Source organism: Leopardus geoffroyi, chromosome A3 (genome assembly GCF_018350155.1).
Source record: "Leopardus geoffroyi isolate Oge1 chromosome A3, O.geoffroyi_Oge1_pat1.0, whole genome shotgun sequence".
Classification (NCBI taxonomy): domain Eukaryota; kingdom Metazoa; phylum Chordata; class Mammalia; order Carnivora; family Felidae; genus Leopardus; species Leopardus geoffroyi.
Window position 1 is genome coordinate 110,724,201 of NC_059336.1, and position 17,871 is coordinate 110,742,071.

General features: G+C 38.8%; 1 protein-coding gene across 2 annotated transcripts in view; it reads left to right on the plus strand.

The window, feature by feature from the left end:
- Positions 1–17,871, plus strand: part of FEZ2 (fasciculation and elongation protein zeta 2) — a 43,005-nt gene that overhangs the window by 14,773 nt on the left and 10,361 nt on the right. The gene's annotated exons all lie outside the window — the stretch shown is intronic.

The following is a 17,871-nucleotide window of genomic DNA, read 5'->3' on the forward strand; positions in this document are numbered from 1 at the left end:
TATGAATGGTATTATTTTCTTATTTTTGCTCATCTTGCAGGAGTCGTATAATAAACAATTAAAAGGGGGTGCCTCTAAGGGTTGCTGAACTGTGCTGAGCCTGAAAGCACAGACTGATTCGCAGTCAGATTCCTCCTGATTTATCAGCGAAGTTGGAACATGAAGGCATTGGAGGCAGTTATGTGACATCAGCCATTTGCCTGAGTGTTTGGCAGATTAGAATATTTCTGACCGGGGACAAGAAAGTTGAGAATATGTGCATCTTTGACTCTTCATGTAAAATTTCTTGTTTTCTGCTTTTTCAGTTTTCTTAAGTGGTCCTCTTAATTTCACGTGATTAAAATCCATCATAAACATTAATTTTATGAGATGCGTTTCTTTATTGGTCTTAGGGCCATTTCATTTTTTTTTTTGATCATTTGAGGCCTTATATGTTGCCACCTTCGTATTATTTGTGTGTGAAGAAATGTCAGTTTTGTTTTTTGGACTATAATGGTTGTCCAGAGAGATCCATTTTTCTAAGAGGAATGTCCCTTTTTCATTCTTGATACTGATAACCTGGTAATACGAATTATCACAAACTAGCTATTATGGTTTGTAATAATGTAAGTTCTGCCTTTAAGTCTTGATTTGTTTTTTTTCTAAAGAATACTTATATCAGAGAAGTAGTTCTCACTAACCAGCCTCTCATGGAATCCAGGAAAGAGAATGCAGTTCTGGGTTGCTGGGTCACCAATGAGCAGTTGATACAAACAAAGAGATCTCGCCGTTTAGCCCATTCATTGTCTGCTTGGGCCTGTGAGTAAATACATGGTCTTAGTGTGATGTCCACTTGTGTATAGAAAGGACATAGCTTCAAAACATTTGTTTGAATATACAGTTCTGGAAAGTGTGCTTTAAATTTCTGGAGCAAAATTTGGATGTCATATTTTTAAAAACATTGCACCTTTAACTTGCCCTATTATACAAGTGTGATTAAATGAAATGCTTAGTCAAAAAGTCATAGCGTGGTTGGTAATTTCTGTCTATCTGCTTTTAGGAATTACATGTAAACCCTCCATTTATTGGTGTTAACACTTGGCTGAGGAAAATAAATTTGTCCCTAGAGGGGTTTAAAGGCTTCTTTTTGTAACTCCTATATAAAAAAGGGTTAGAGTGGATTCACTGTGTAATTGTACATGGCATTTATATTGAGAAATGGATTTGGCAAGGCAAGATTTAGCTCTTACTTAAACCTTTATGAGTCATGAAATAGATTCATAGTAAAAGTCCATTTTTTCACAGTATTTGGACCTGCGAAGTTGCTTCTCGAGTCCTGATCTATTTGTAACAAAACCTTTAATCAGGTTACTGATGGCCTTGCTGAGCTCGTGGTACTGGTTCCCTCTAAGCTGGAGAAAGACCATCCCATCTGTGACTCAAGGAGCCTGAAACCTATGATTCTGAAAATAGGGGTGGGTGGCTCAAAAGAACCTTAAAGTGAAGTGGCCAATTGGATAAACAGATTGCAAAGGATAGTACCTTGTTAGACACTTTATAGAACACGTGGTTTGGGCAGAGCCTGATCTCTAAGAGTTAGTTATCAGTGACACAAATTTCTAAAAATTGGTGACCTTCTTACAGATACCATGTATTACCTGCTTTCTAACAACATTGGTCACGTTTTTCTTTTTGCCTTAGATATTTTTGTTTTATTAGCAGGACGTGGTTTTCTTTCCTTAAGCATGGGGTAGCCTTCCTTCCATTTTTCCTTAAACATGTTTCACTGAAACAAAACATCAGTTTGTAGTTGGTATAACCCTCTATCCATGTTTGCTAGCTGTTTGTTTTGGTCCAAAGATACTGTAATGAAATATCTGGGTGGGAATAGAGCAGAGTTAAACTATTTAGGTGTTAATTTTGGAGACATTTTGTTTCAAACATTTTCTGTAGGGAAAAAAAATTGGGGGCTGAGGGATGCTATTTAGATTGAGCACTAGACAGTTTTGGGGAGACAATTGGGGAGGGGCGTAGAAATACTATTAAATATAAAGTATTGAGTATCTTATACAAGTGAAATCTTATCTTGCTTTGTTTTAATTTTTAAAATCTGCATGTTGGATAAGACAAAGAAATATCCATTCATTCAGCAAATGAATGACTAGGAGTGTAAGAAAGAAAGACTAGACAGTGTAATTTCTGGTAGTAATAAATGCCACCAAGACAATAAAAGGCTGGGTAAGGCGGTCGGTAGCAAAGCTGCCGGAGAGCTGTTTTCTGTAGGGTGGTCACTATGTCACTGCTCCTCCTGATGGGCAAGGTCGGTTGTCCTGTCCTTTTCCAGGTCTCTGTTTGGAGAGGAGGTTAGAGGATGGTTCTTCTCTTTAGGAAATGAGACTTAAGAGAGCAGAAAACTGTATCTCCTATGTCCTGTTGTTCAGCATCAGGAGAAAGAGAGCGGTGGGAGTGGAGATTGGAATGGTTGATGGGTGCTGTCTGTTAATCACTATGATGACCTGTGTGCATTTCTTTGAACTGACTGTGCTCTTTGGGCCTTGGTGCTTTTATACGTGCCCTTTCCTTTTCTGGAGAGCCCCGCTTTTCCTGTTTCCCCCAGTCCACTTGGAGGACTTTTTTTTTTTTTTTTTTAAGTCGACCTTCAAGCATTGTCTTCCTTTCTTAGAGCCTTCCTTGGTGACTCTTCCTCCAATGCAGAATTGACTAGTCTCTCCTTTTGGGGTTAGTATTATTCCTTGTGACTGTTTCTTTTGTCACGGTCACACAGGACTGCAGGTTTTTTTGTTTTCATGTCTGTCTCTGTCAGGTTCCCTAAGGATAGGCAATGTAACTTTATCTTCTTTTATATCCTTAAGTGTAACATTAAGTACTCGTTTTTCTGCTGAATAAAATGTGTGAAAGAAAGATAAACTTGCAAATCTGTATTTCTACCTTGGAATTTTCTGTCAGGCGTCAAACCCATGGAGGCTGAGTAGCCTATTGATTAAGAACTTTGGGGGAAGAGCTGTGTTTGAATCCTGCTCCTGTCACTGAGTACATCTATCTCCCTTTGAGTTTTGGGAGGACTAAATGAAATAATGTGTGTTAAGACTAGCATATATCCTGAGTAAATGCTAGTTATTATATGTCCAACTGCCTACTAGCTAGTTGTCTCTGGAATTTATCAAACTAAAGTTAAACCATTTTCCTAAAGTTGAATGTAGTTCTTATATATTTTTCTTTTGGTTAGTGGAACAGTCTCCTCATTCACTGATATCCGTGGAATTTCTGAGTCAAAGGATATACAGTTTTGGAGCGTTTTCCACAACCAGTTTTTCAAATTGTTCTACAGAAATGAACCTAGTAATAGTGTGAGTGAGCGACCATTTCCCCACAGTTCCAGCCAAAAACGGATATTATTAGCCTTTCGATCTTTTGTTGATCTGAGAGGCAAATAATGGTTTGATCCGTTGACTTCTGTATTCTCTTGTGAGTTGCCTATTAAGTCACATAAGAGATGTTTTTCATATTTATGAGGTACACATACTTTTAATCTCATAGTATCATAATTTATCATCATCAGCCTTCCCAAAGGCTCATTCACATTGTTTCATTGTTCAGCATCTCACCTAATTTTTGCTACTTTGCACATCACGTAATGCCTGTTTGTTGAATTGAAATTTCACTATAAAGGAGATACAATCCCAGAGGATTTGGAGTTGTCATATTTGAATTATTGTTCTATCAGGTGGTCTTTTAAATTTTATTTTTTTTGCCAATCTTCTGTTTGTATTGAATAGAGTCACAGATTATTGAATTTCAGTGGCAGTTCCCATGAGTACAAGAACAAGTCCAAGTATACCAGTTACGTTTTATTTTTTAAATTTTATTTTTAAAAAGTATTTATTTATTTTGAGAGAAAGACTGAGTGGGAGAGAGAGACTGAGAGAGAGGGGGAGCGAGCGAACCCCAAGCCGGCTCCACACTGTCAGTGCAGAGCCCGATGTGGGGCTTGAGCTCATGAACTGTGAGATCATGACCGAGCTGAAATCAAGAGTCAGACACTCAACTGGCTGAGCCACCTAGGCGTCCCACTAGGTATGTTTTATTTTAGCAGTGGTTGTCACCTAGAGTTACCTGAAGTTGTAAAGATATTAATGGGTACTCGCTTGGCATCATACCTCGGCGTATGGATGAAATGGCCATATTTCCTCCTTTAGAATCCAGTAATGTTTTTAAATTAAAAGTCACATGTAAGGTTATGTATTCTAAGTCTAGGGTTGTGAAGATAGGAGTGAATAGTTTTCTGTTTGCCATAATCACATTGAACTTTCAAGAGCGAATTCTCATGTGTTGGACTTAGCACCAGCAAAAATGTATAATTGCTCCAGTATAACCCGAAGAAGTTTATTTTGAAAACTCGTGGGGTATTAGGAATCAGTAACTCTGTTGTGAAAAGAATCATATTGCCCTGGTCTATTGCTTTTGGGGGTCGGGCAGATAACTGCTTCAAGATGGGGGACGGCTACGGCTTGGATGATAGATACTCTTTCTTATATCTTTCTTTCACAGATGCATTGCTCTGTATTTATGACTCATTTAGCTCAGATTATGATGAATAGTCAAATCTATTTTGTTTCTCTTTTGCATGCAAAAATGCACCAGTAATAGTTTTCATTTAATCTTCACCAAAGCTGACTTTAAGGTAAGAGAAATTTATTTTCATTTAGATAGCTCCTATTAGATTGTTCTGAAGTTATTCCAAATTGTGCTAGCTCTTAGCTTAGGAGGATCTGTTCTGATACACCTACTTGAATTTGGGGCTTTTGTTTATCATAGGTACAACTAGTTTTTTTTTCTTCCCTTTTTCCTTCTTTCTAATTTGGAATTTTTAAATTTCACATTTGCTATGATGATACAGACTGAGCATTGACAAGGCAAACTACTGCCGGAAGGCCAAATTGGCCCTCTACCTGTTTTATAAATAAAGTTTTATTGGAATACAGCCATGTCCATTCATTTCCATATGGTCTATGGCTGCTTTGGTGTTATAAGGACAGAACAGGATAGTTGTGACAGAGACTGTGTGGACTGTAAACTTAAAATATTAACTCTCTGGCCCTTTATAGGAAAAGTTGGCCAACTCCTGATTTAGACTAAAATTGAGTAAAATTAAAAATTTGAAGAAAAAAAGATGCAAACTCCATTTAAGTGAGTTTGTATAAAAAGATCACTATACTATGACTAAAATTTATTATAAAATGTAATCTTATTTTATCTGTGTGTGTTGAGTTACTCCTTTCCTCAGAGCCCCATCCAACAGCCTGACTTGTGCCTACATGTGGTGATGCCTTGACCAGTCCATCTCCAAGCCACATGCCTAAGGCAACCTGCCTAGCAATAGACCTTTGTGTCAGATTCCCAGTAGCTAAGTGAAGAGAGCCAGCGGGTAGACCAGTTGTCCTCTAGATTTGGGGCCAAATGAAAAACTTAAAAATGTTGGCAGTCCTCTGGGTACATTGTATTTATAGACAGCAATAAATAGTAGTTTAAAGAAGATAGAAGAGAAATGGAAAAAGGACTGATTCCCTTCCCCCACTTTTTCTAAGTAGTGGTACTTGAGAAGATAAAGTCTACCCTATATATGTGAATGTAAATATTAATATATTTTTGGCAGTAATTTGTTGGTTATATTTGATAGCATTTCTCTGCAAATTTCTTGTTTCTTTTTTAAAGTGTAGTTGACACAAGGTTACATTAGTGGCAGGTGTATAGCATAGTGATTTGGCAACTCTATACATTATGCTATGCTCATCACAAGTGTAGCTCCCATCTGTCACCATACAATGCTATTACAAGAACACTGATTATATTCCCTATGATGTACCTTTCATCCCCGTAACTTATTCATTCCATAACTGGAGACCTGTACCTCCCACTCACCTTCACCCATTTGCACCCCCATTCCCCTGGCAACTACCAATTTGTTCTCTGTATTTATGGGTCTGTTTCTGGTGTTTGTTTATTGTTCATTTATTTTTTAGATTCCATATAGAAGTGAAATAATATGGTATTTGTGGGACTTACTCATGTAGCATAATACACTCTAGGGCCATCCATGCTGTTGCAAAGGGTAAGAACTCATTTTTTTTTTATGACTGAGTAATATTCCATCACGTGTGTATTGATGGACATATCTTGACTATTGTAAATAATTCTGCAGTAAATGTAGGTGGTGCATATATCTTTATGAATTGGTGTTTTTGTTTTCCTTGGGATCCAGTCAGTAGTGGATCATATGGTATTACTATTTTTAATTTTTTAAGGAGTCTCCATATTTTTTTTCATGGTGGTTGCACCAATTTACATTCCCATTAACAGTGCATGAGGGTTGTCTTTCCTCCACATTCTCGCCAACACTTGTTATTTCTTGACTTTTTTGATACCAGCCATTCTGACAGGCATGAGGTGATATTTCATTATGGTTTTGATTTGTGTTGTCTTGATGGTTAGTGATGTTTGAGCATCTTTTCATGTTTCTGTTGGCCTTCTATATGTCTTCTTTGGAAAAGTGTCTACTTAGGTCCTCTGCCCATTAAAATTTTTTTTTGTGTGTGTATGTTTGAGACAGAGAGCGTGAGCAGGGGAGGGGCAGAGAGAGAGGGAGACACAGAATCCAAAGTGGGCTCCAGGCTCTGAGCTGTCAGCACAGAGCCCGACACAGGGCTTGAACTCACAAACCCACAAGATCATGACCTGAGCTGAAGTCAGATGCTTAACTGACTGAGCCACCCAGGTGCCCCTAATTCTGGGCTTTCTAACTAGTTCTGTTGATCTGTATAACCATTTTTGTGCCAGTACCATACTATTTGATTATTAGTTTTGTAGTATATCTTGATATCTGGGATTGTGATACCTCCAGCTTTGTTCTTTTTCAAGATGGCTTTGACTATTCAGGTCTTTTGTGGTTCCATACACATTTTAGGATTATTTGTTCTAGTTCTGTAAAAAAATATTACTGGTATTTGGATAGGGATTGTGCTGAATCTGTGGATTGCTTTGTAGATTGTGGACATTTTAACAGTATTGATTCATCCAGTCCATGAGCATCTTTCTCATGGTATATCTTTCCATTTGTTTGTGTTGTCTTTAATTTCTTTCGTCAGTGTTTTATATACGTTCTCAGAGTACAGGTCTTTCATCTTCTTGGTTATGTTTATTCCTAGGTAATCTATTCTTTTTGATGCAGTTGAAAATTGGATTGTTTTATTTCTCTTCTGCTACTTTGTATTAGTGTATAAAAACACAACAGATTTCTGTGTATTAATTTTATATCCTGAAACTTTACCGAACCCATTTATTCTAGTATTCTGGTAGTCTTAAGAGTTTTGTAGATACACTAACATGCATTTGCAAATAGAGTTTAACTTCTTCCTTACCTATTTGGATACCTTTTATGTCTTGTCTGATTGCTGTGGCTAGCGTTTCCAGTATTGTGTTGAATAAAAGTGGCAAAAGAGGACCTTGTCATGTTCCTAAAGCTTTTCCTTAAGAGTATTGTGTTAGCTGTGGGTTTGTCATCTATGGCCTTTATTAGGTTGAGGTACATTCCTTCTTAAACCCACTCTATTGAGAGTTTTTATCATAAACACCTGTTGAGTTTTGTCAGATGCTTTTTCCTGCATCTGTTGAGATGATCATATGGTTTTTATCTTTCATGTTGTTAATGTGATACATCACTTTGATTGATTTGTGAATATTGAACCATCCTTGCATCCCTGCAATGAATCCCACTTAATCCCACTTAATTAAGGTGAGTGATTCTTTTAATGTATTGTGGAATTTGGTTTGCTAATATTGTGTTGGGGATTTTTGCATAAATGCTCATTAGGAATATTGGCTTGTAGTTTTCTTTTTTTTGGAGTGTCTTTGATTTTGGGGTAATGCTGGCCTCATAGAATGAATTTGGAAGCTTTCCCTCCTCTTTTTTTTTTTTTTTTTTTTAATAGTTTGAAGAGGATAGGTATCAACTCTAAATGTTTGGTAAGATTCACCTGTGAATCCATCTGGTTCTGGACTTTTTGTTTGTTGAGAGTTGCTGATTACTGATTAAGTTTTGTTATTAGTAATCAGCCTGTTCACACTTTCTATTCTTTCCTGATTTAGTTTTGGAAGATTGTATGTTTTTAGGGATTTATCCATCTCTTCTAAGTTGTCCAGTTTGTTAGCATATAATTTTTGATAGTTTCTTATAGTCTTTTGTATTTTTCCTTATTATAATAAGTATTCCTAAAAAATTAGCATTAGGGCCATAAAATGGAAGGTCAGTGTAGGATGGAGAGAAACTTGGATGTGTATTATTTATTGTTTTAATACTGCACACCTATGAATTATTAATTAGTTTAGATGTAGAACACATTTATTTTATGAGAAATAGTTCTGCCTAGACAAATGTATGTCACTACCAGTTTTTGTTAATCATTATCTACTATTGATTTTTTGCAACTGTCTTTTGGTGACTGGTAATAGTGAGCTTTCATGACACAGCAGTTAACTTAGTAAAAATCAGGAGTCTATTCTTGACTCCTTATGCCTTGGAGAGGTTTGCTAATTGTTAATATAACAGAAATTCACATAAAGCCTTGATATGGCAGGAAATTGTATTCTTTCTTTTTTCTTCCAAGATTTTGTTTAATTCCAGTTAGTTAACATATAGTGTAGTATTAGCTTCAGGAGAATTTAGTGATTCATCACTTACATATAACACCCAATGCTCATCACAAGTGCCTTCCTTAATGCCCATCACCCATTTAGTCCATTCCCCTACCAACCTCCTGTCCACCAACTGTCAGTTTGTTCTCTATAGTTAAGAGTCTCTTGGGGATCCTGGGTGACTCAGTCGGTTAAGCATCCAGCTCTTGATTTAGGCTCAGGTCATGATCTGACCGTTTGTGAGACTGAGCCGTGCATCGGTCTCTGTGCTGACAGTGCAGAGCCTGCTTGGGATTCTCTCTCTCTGTCTCTCTCTGACCCTCCTGCCTGTGGTCATGCCCTCTCTCAGTCTCTCTCTCTCTCTCTCTCTCAAAATAAATAAACTTAAAAAAAAGTATCTTATGGTTTGCCTTCCCTCTCTGTTTTTATCTTATTTTACTTTTCCTTCCCTTCCCCTATGTTTATCTGTTTTGTTTCTGAAATTCCACATGAGTGAAATCATATGGTATTTGTCTTTCTCTGATTGACTTATCTTGCTTAGCATAATACACTCTATTCTGTCTATGTCATTGCAAATGGCAAGATTTCATTCTTTTTGATCGCTGAGTAATATTCCATTGTGTATGTATATATACACACCACATTTTCTTTATTCATTCATCAGTCAGTGGACATTTGGCCTCTTTCCATGAATTGGCTATTGTTGACAGTGCTGCTATAAACATTGGGGTGCATGTGCGCCTTCGAATCAGTATTTTTATATCCTTTGGGTAAATACCTAGTAGTGCAGTTAATTCGACACCCAAAAAATTAATATTCCAGTTAAGAAATGGGCAGAATATATGAACAGATATTTCCCCCAAGAAGACATACAAATGGCTGACAGACACATGAAAAAATGCTCAGCATCACTCATCATCAGGGAGATACAAATCAAAACCACAATGAGATACCTGTCAGAATGGCTAACATTAACAACGCAGGAAACAATAGATGTTGATGTGGATTCAGAGAAAGGGGAACCCTCCCACACTGTTGGTAGGAGTGCAAACTGATGCAGCCACTCTGAAAACAGTGTGGAGGTTTCTCAGAAAGTTAAAGATAGAACTACCCTATGACCGCGCAATTGCACTACTAGTTATTTACCTTATTATATACTTAGGGTATTCGTAAGTATCAGGAAATAATGTGTAAAATTAGCAGGGTTAATTATTTTACCCTAGTTTCAGTAGCTTTGAAAATTTTTGCCAGCACTTAATTACCATATTAATATTAAATTACTTAAAAATTTAAAAAGATCTTCAAATAGAAAAAATTAAATTGATACTGTTCATTTAACTCCTAACTTAGAAAATCTTCATACCATACCTTTCTGTTCTGAGAGTGAAATTCCAAAATAATAGTGTAATATTTAAGACATTTTCAAATATTTATCTGCTTTGGTTTAGTTCATATTTTCTAATTTACTTGGATCTGCTTTTTCTCTACAGAAAGTTTTTCAGTATAATTTGCATTTATAACTTCTTTGTGATTCACATGAAAACTATTTGATTTGAGGGGCACCTGGGTGGCTCAGTCAGTTGAGTCTACAACTCTTGATTTCTGCTCAGGTCATTATCCTGGGGTTGTGGCATTGAGCCCTGTGTCAGGCTCTGCGCTGGGCATGGAGTCTGCTTGGGATTCTCTCTCTCCCTCTGCCCCTCTCCCCTGCTTGCACGCTTACTCTCTCTCAAAAAAAAAATTAAAGAAAATATTTGATTTGAAGAAGTGTGAACACAAGCAGACTAAATTTTTACACCTTAGGTAATACCTTAATTATTTGAATATCTGTGCTAATTTTTTTTGCATGTAACTACTGCTTTCAATTCTGTTTTTCTTTTTTTTTTTTTTCAAACTTTATTTTTTATTTTTTTAAATTTACATCCAAATTAGTTAGCATCTAGTGCAACAATGATTTCAGGAGTAGATTCCTTAGTGCCCGTTACCCCTTTAGCCCATCCCCCCTCCCACAACCCCTTCTGTAACCCTCAGTTTGTTCTCCATATTTATGAGTCTCTTCTGTTTTGTCCCCCTCCCTGTTTTTATATTATTTTTGTTTCCCTTCCCTTATGTTCATCTGTTTTGTCTCTTAAAGTCCTCATATGAATGAAGTCATATGATTTTTGTCTTTCTCTGACTAATTTCACTTAGCATAATACCCTCCAGTTCCAGCATGTAGTTGCAAATGGCAAGATTTCATTCTTTTTAATTGCCGAATAATACTCCATTGTGTGTGTGTGTGTGTGTGTGTGTGTGTGTGTGTGTGTGTATACACATACACATATATATACCACATCTTCTTTGTCCATTCATCCATCGATAGACATTTGGGCTCTTTCCATACTTTGGCTATTGTTGATAGTTCTGCTATAAACATGGGGGTGCATGTGTCCCTTCGAAACAGCACACCTGTATCCTTTGGATGAATGCCTAATAGCGCAATTGCTGGGTCATAGGGTAGTTCTGTTTTTAGTTTTTTGAGGAACCTCCATACTGTTTTCCAGAGTGGCTGTACCAGCTTGCATTCCCATCAATTCTGTTTTTCTTATGTTTTGTGTTTTGATTATTTTAAGAATGTGAAATTAAAACTATTGTTCTAGAAGTTAATATTTGAAAATTTTGTCATTTAAACTATTGCAAATGATATGATTTATAAGGAACAATAATTATGTTTGAATTTCACTTCCTTTTGAACCTCCTGAGTATTAAGAATATTAATGAAGTCAGAGTATAAGTTAGGATATGAGTCCGAAATAGATGAAAAGCATTTCTTAATTGCTTTTTCTAACCTTTTTTTCTGACACTGAGCTTTGAATTTGGGATTTTTAAAGATTTCCTGCTAGTTAGAGATCTGTGCCAGTGGGTGTCAGATGAGGCTTAGAGAAAAGTCTGATAGCAGGAATTAGTTTGAATTTCCTGGCCTCCTGGTTAGTTTCGCTCTTCCCTGTCTTGGATCCTGCTTTCTGTGAAATTAGTTAAACTGGTGAATGTGTGAAGAGAATGATTTGATATATTTAGGACTCCAGAGAAGGATTAACAGACCACATCGCTGTATCCGATTCTTGTTGCTTGTTGGTTTCCATAGTGTTTTCTAGCTCTTTACGTTTTTATTGTTCAGAAAGATCTTGAGTTACCCGCGAGTGTAACTTGCTTTCTGTTTAAGCTTTTTGGATGATATGTATATTTAGTCATAGACAGTAGTGTGTTTTCTTTGTGTTGTCTTAAGTCGTTTAAGCTAGAGACTATAATCAGGAGTGTTTTATTTCACAGTGGCCATTTTATTTATATGAGGAGAACTTAGACTGCTCATTACTTGTTCTGGAGAAAAGTAGAAAGGTGTGGTTACTTCTTTTTGGGAGCTGTGTCCCAAATGTTATTCTAGCCTTTTTAGAGGAATGTTTTGAATATTTGTTTGGATATCTGTATTTGCTGAACGCTTTGCTAAGTGATTCCCATGGACTCCTCACAACGACCCTATAGATTTTGTTCATATTTCTTTTGCTCATAGAACCCGTGTGCCCTGGCGTGATGATGTGCAAGTTATGCAGAGATGCGTGCAAGGGACCGTTGGCCCTGTGTTGCTGCTTCTGAGCTGTGCAGACATGCTGTCTGCGGGCTTGGGAATCTTGGCTCCTTTCTTCTTTCAGATTTTTATAATTTTTGTTTTTAATCTCCTATATCTTGTTTATACTTTGTTGCTCCTGGTGTTGTATGGGAAAAGATTCCAGAGAATGACTGATTTTGAGACTTAATACATACTCATGCCAGGGAAGGAAATGGTCATGAGGCAGTTGTGAGTGTTCTCATTGTAAATCATGTGAGTGGAGCCCCGTATTGAGTAAACTTCTTCCCCCGTCCTTACCAGGTTACTTTGGCACTTTGTCAGCAGTGAGGGAAACAATAAAGTAAATACTGTAATGCTTAATCATTTTCCTGCTTATAAATGGGCTCATATAAAAAATTCCATTCTGAGAAGCGCATTTTACAGAGCTATTAACTCCTTTGTAAAAAATACGGTGGAAACAGATGGATAGATTGCAAAATAACTTGAGATTCCCAGCATCTTCCCTAGCTCTTCACTTTGAATTTGAACATTTGGATCCTTCAAATTTGGAAATGGTAGATTAAGTGGAAATAGGATTGAGCTTTCTGACATAACTTAATATTGCAGTTGTTTATTTCAATTAAACAAAAGTAAGAAGTCTTTAATGTCCTTTATGTCCTTGAGCATTCCTAACCTTGAGGCTTCAGAAAGTGCTTTGACATGTCGGTAGTACTTTTGCCATGAGAAATGTTCAACAAAGAAATGCTTCTCTCCTTCTCTTCTTCCTCCCCCCACCCCCAATAAAATTTCAGCGTCAACAAAATCTTCCCTCTGGCGCAGTTTAGTACCAGAAGCACCTAATCACACCATGTCTGCTCTCAAGGTCATACATGTAGTGCTTCTAAATGAGGTGATGTTTACTAAAAAAGTAAATTTAATCTGTCTCTGAGGTTTTATCTTTTTAAAATTCATTTTGCCTTCCAGAAGAGTGTATTGTTTGGAATTTATAGGGCAATTGTAAAACCATCTATCGTGTGCTCTGTGGAGCTCGTTTCCTGTTTCTTCCTTGTCTCCTTGCCTGCTCTTTCTGTTCCTTGATCCTTCTAGTTCACTGATCTTCTCCTGGCTGCTCTTTTGTTATCCTAGGGGCTTTGTATTTCTTAGTCATCCCATTGTTTTACAAACCTTGTCAACAAGATTATTTATCTTACTTTATTAATTTCACTTTGACTTCCTAGACCAGGTTCTTCAGTGGACTTTTTCAGGGCTCCGTTGTTGACTTCTTTGGCAGAAAACTTTCTATCTTGTCACGTCATCTTTCTTCTGTTCACCTTCAGATTATTTTTGCCTCTTAGCTCTTTAAAAAATTTTTTTTTCCTCCTGCAAAAAGTCAAGAGAAAAAATTTGTCTCCTCATGATGTGGTTGTCACAGGCTCTAAGCTTCTTGGGCTGTGGTCTTAGAAGTGTTAAACTCTGGCGTAGCACACATCTATAAATGCCACTGCAGTAGATAACTCTGAATGTATCATCTGGGTGTGCAGTTCTGCCATTCTAGAGCACTTACAGCCTTATGTGACCTGTCAGTCCTGTGCTGTTGTGTGTGTATGTGTGTTTTTGATTTTTGTGTGCCCTCTTAAAGAAACCATAAAGAAACCATGTGGCAACTTGGTTGAGATAATTCATAGATTCATACAATTTACGGATAAGAGTGCTTTAAAATGATATCATTTCATCACCTATTTTACTGGTGAGGAAACAGACCTCAGTGAGTTCAGGGACCGCCCTCACGTCAGACGTTAGTGGGAAGCCTGGGAGAGAATACCCATCTCTGCTTTCTAGTCCAGCATTTTTCAATCCAAGTTGACTCTTGAAAAATTTTCTCATTTCAAATACTTTTGATTAAGGTGTGATTCCTAGTTTCATCCCCATGTCTGGAAGTACGTCACTGGCATAGGTAATCATTGCTAAAGAATTCTGTAATTTATGCCAGTGACTATCGATCAAGTGCCTCCTGCATGATGAGGATGCGTTTGTGCTTTGTTGGCATACAAAAGAAGTATCTGAGGTTGTTTCTGCCCTCGACAATTTTGAGAAGTTAGTTGAATTTATTAAAAATTAACCCAAACTTTCTTTTTTCTTTTTCTGCTGTTTCTTTATATCTTGTGCTTCACCCCCACCTTAAAACATATCTTGAATATCTACTCTTTTACTACAGTGAGACAAACATACATTGATCTCTAATTGTGTGTCAGGCATGAGTGTTTAGGATGCAGAGTCAATCCCAGCGTCCAGGAGCATGCTGCCTGTGGGCTGGGGATCCAGCTCACAAACCATGCAGTGCGCTTTATGCAGTGATTCTCAACCAGGCCAATTTTGCCTCCCTGTAAGGCATTAGGCAGTGTCCGAAAACATTTGTCCTTGTCACACTGGATGGGGTGGGGGCAGTGCTACTAGCGTTCTGAGTAGAGGCCAGTGATGCTGTTCAACATCCCACAGTGCATCAGACTGCCCCCCCCGCCCCCCGCCCAACCAACAACTACCTGACTCCAAATGTCAGTACTGTCAAGGTTGAGAAACCTAGGTATAGAGTGATCATTGCTATATCCAAAACAGCTATCATGTTCTTGATGTGTTTAGTGCCTGGCACTGTCTCATGATACAGGTGTGGATACATTACTAGTGCCCCTGGGTTGGTTTGGGTGTCTGGGAAGGCTGAGTTGAATCTGGAGGACAAGAAGAAAGGACAGGAAAGGTAAGCAGAGGGAGTGGTGTGGGCAGCCATCTAGAGGTGACAGGGCCATCTGGGGCCCTGTAGGTTGTTCATTATGGCTAGACGTTGAGAGAGAATGCTGAAAGCGAGAGAGAGAGAGAGAGAGGGAAGAGAGAGGGAGAGAGAGAGGGAAGAGAGAGGGAGAGAGAGAGGGGGGGGAGAGGGAGGGAGAGAGAGAGGGAACGAACCTCAAGAAGAGGGTGAGGAGGTAGCAAAGGAGAGCCTGGAAGTGGTAGCCTTGTATGTCATGCTAAGGCATTTGGGTCTTTATGTAAAGGCTGTAGGAAACCAAAAAGAGGTTTTAAGTGGATCATCACATGTTCAGATTTGTCTTTTGGAAGGGCAACTTCAGTGTTTCAAGGAGAACTAATTGGAAGGGAGCAACTAGCGATAAGAAATTGACTCAGAGGCTGTTGCACTCATTCAGGTAGGAAATGAGCCTAGAAGTTACAGTGGGGGTGGGAAAATGGTTGAATTTCAGAGATACAAGAGAGGTTGAATCTATTGATTGGGTACCAGGGAAGAGAGGATCAAGCGCCGGGTCACTGATCCCTGACTTGGGCAAGCGTAGCTGGAACACATGTACCCCTTCCCCAAAGGGAGATGTACAGGTCTGTCAACAGCAACCGCATCGGGCTTCAAGCCTGGCATCTTTGGGGAACGCCTGCCCTTCCTGTTGGCGCTGGATGTAACCCCTGTGATGCAGAGGTGAACCTGCTGTGTTAGCACATCCACCCACAAAGATGGAGTGAGAACAGGGCCGCTGCGATAAAAACTTATGCGAAGGTGGGGAGAGAAATGCTCAGTAGCTACTATTTCACATTCTGTTGGAGAAGCATAACAGGACCCCTGCGCACTGGCTACAGAGCCAACTCTTTGGTCGGCCAGTTGGGCTGCTTTTGGTTTTGTTCTCAGAGAGGAACTCTTTTGTCCATTGCCCTTTGTGGCTCATCTGGGAGGGTGTATAATTCATGTTTCAGCTCAGATGTCACCTCCTCAGCTTTTATTTGACTTCCCGATATAAAATAGGCAGCCAGTTTTTAATTGCCGCGTTGTAGCTATCAGCTGGACACACATTATCAGCAATGATCTAGTTCATTTACTTGTTTTACTTTTTGTGCCCCTTTTCTACTGGAATATCAGGTCTTGAACGGAGGAGGGGATTTGGTGGATGTGTTCATTTTGAGTCATTAATACCTGCAGTGCCTGGCTCACCATGTTTTTTTGAAAGGATGGACAAATGAATGAGAAAGATACAGAATGCCGAAAAAGGAACAGGACTTAAAGAGTGGTGTGTGTGTGTGTGTGTGTGTGTGTGTGTGTGTGTATGTTTTGTTTTTTTGTTTTTTTTTTTGTTTTTTTTTTTACTTTTGGTGGGAGAGAGGAAGAGGAGTTCAGTTTGGATGTAATGGATTTTAGCAGTATTCAGGTAGAGATGTCCAGGAGGCCGCTGAACACACAAGTGACGCTCAGGAAGGAAGTTGTAGTATAAAACTGGCTAATGTTTACTGAACCCCTTCCTCAGTGCCAGGCGCTGTTCTCAGCCCTTTCCTGATCTTAGGAAAGTGGAGCTGTGTGTACATTTGTGGAAGCAGAAGTCTAAAACGGTGGAATGGAAACATTTGGAGAGTGTGCATGAGAAAAACAATAGGGACAGAATCCCAGGGGACACGGGGCATATGAGAGCCGAGCAGAGAAAGAGGCACCTCTCCGAAGGAGCCACCAGAGGGGCAGGGGGAGCTCAGGGAGAGGATGGCATGTAGGAATCCAGGGGAGGGGGTGCAGGGTGGAGAGCTTCCCGTCTGTCTCACAGGGATCTGAAAAGTGTCCGTGGACCTCAGGATCAGAGAAGTAACCTGGGGAGAGCTGTTTGAGGAAACCCTGGGGAAAGCAAATAGGTTGAGGGAGAATTTAGTACATGTGCCGCTGAAGCGAGCCCAAGGGTTGGAGAACTTAAAAGTTGCCCCCGAGAATAAGCTGGTAGGAGGAAGAGTTTGAAAATGCAGCATGGGGAGGAGATGGCGACTCTGTGATTCTGAGGGTTCGGTGGAGGGGTGAGAATTGATGGCAGCCAGAGCAGTGGTGGAGGAACGTTCTCAGATATATCTGTTAGCTGGTTTCTTTGTATTTCCTGTGAAACTTTTGATTTTCCTGTTCTGTCATTTTCCCAGCAGAGCGGGAGGCAGTAGAAGCTTACCAGTTGCCACACTGCTTCCCTGTTTAGGGTGCGGTGGCAACTGGCCACAGCTTCCATCAGCCCAGGAGCACGGGTTCTAGGGAGAGTCCCTGTATTTCTTTTGCTGGGATCAGCCGTTAGTTTTGTGGTTTTCCTGGTTACTGTGGCTTCACATGATTACGCTTCCACTTATTTCTACCAGGCCTGAATTCTGGTTGCATGAAAGCTATCTTTCAGAAGCCGTCAGGCTACCAGTAGTTAAAATGGCTCAGCAAAGTCCACAGCGGCACACTTAGTAAGGAAACCTGAATTACATATGTAACTTGGGAATTTAAGAATGTACATCAATCTTTTTTTTTTTTTAAATTTTTGCAGTGACAGCCATTAGGTTTCCAACTGAGGAAGTAAAGCTAGTGTTTTTAGAATATGCTGTTCAAATATAAAATATACCTTAGTTTCTTGATGCATGGATGCTAAAACTATTCACCTTGCTTGATAATTTCTGAATCTATATTGAGATATAGATAATGGAGTCAGGGTATATAGAAAATTATTTTCTAAAATAGTATTTTAGAATAAATACTATTTATTTAAATTTAAAAATTTAATTTAGAATAGAAAAGTATTTTCCTCTTTGTTGCCTTTGAGAGAAAA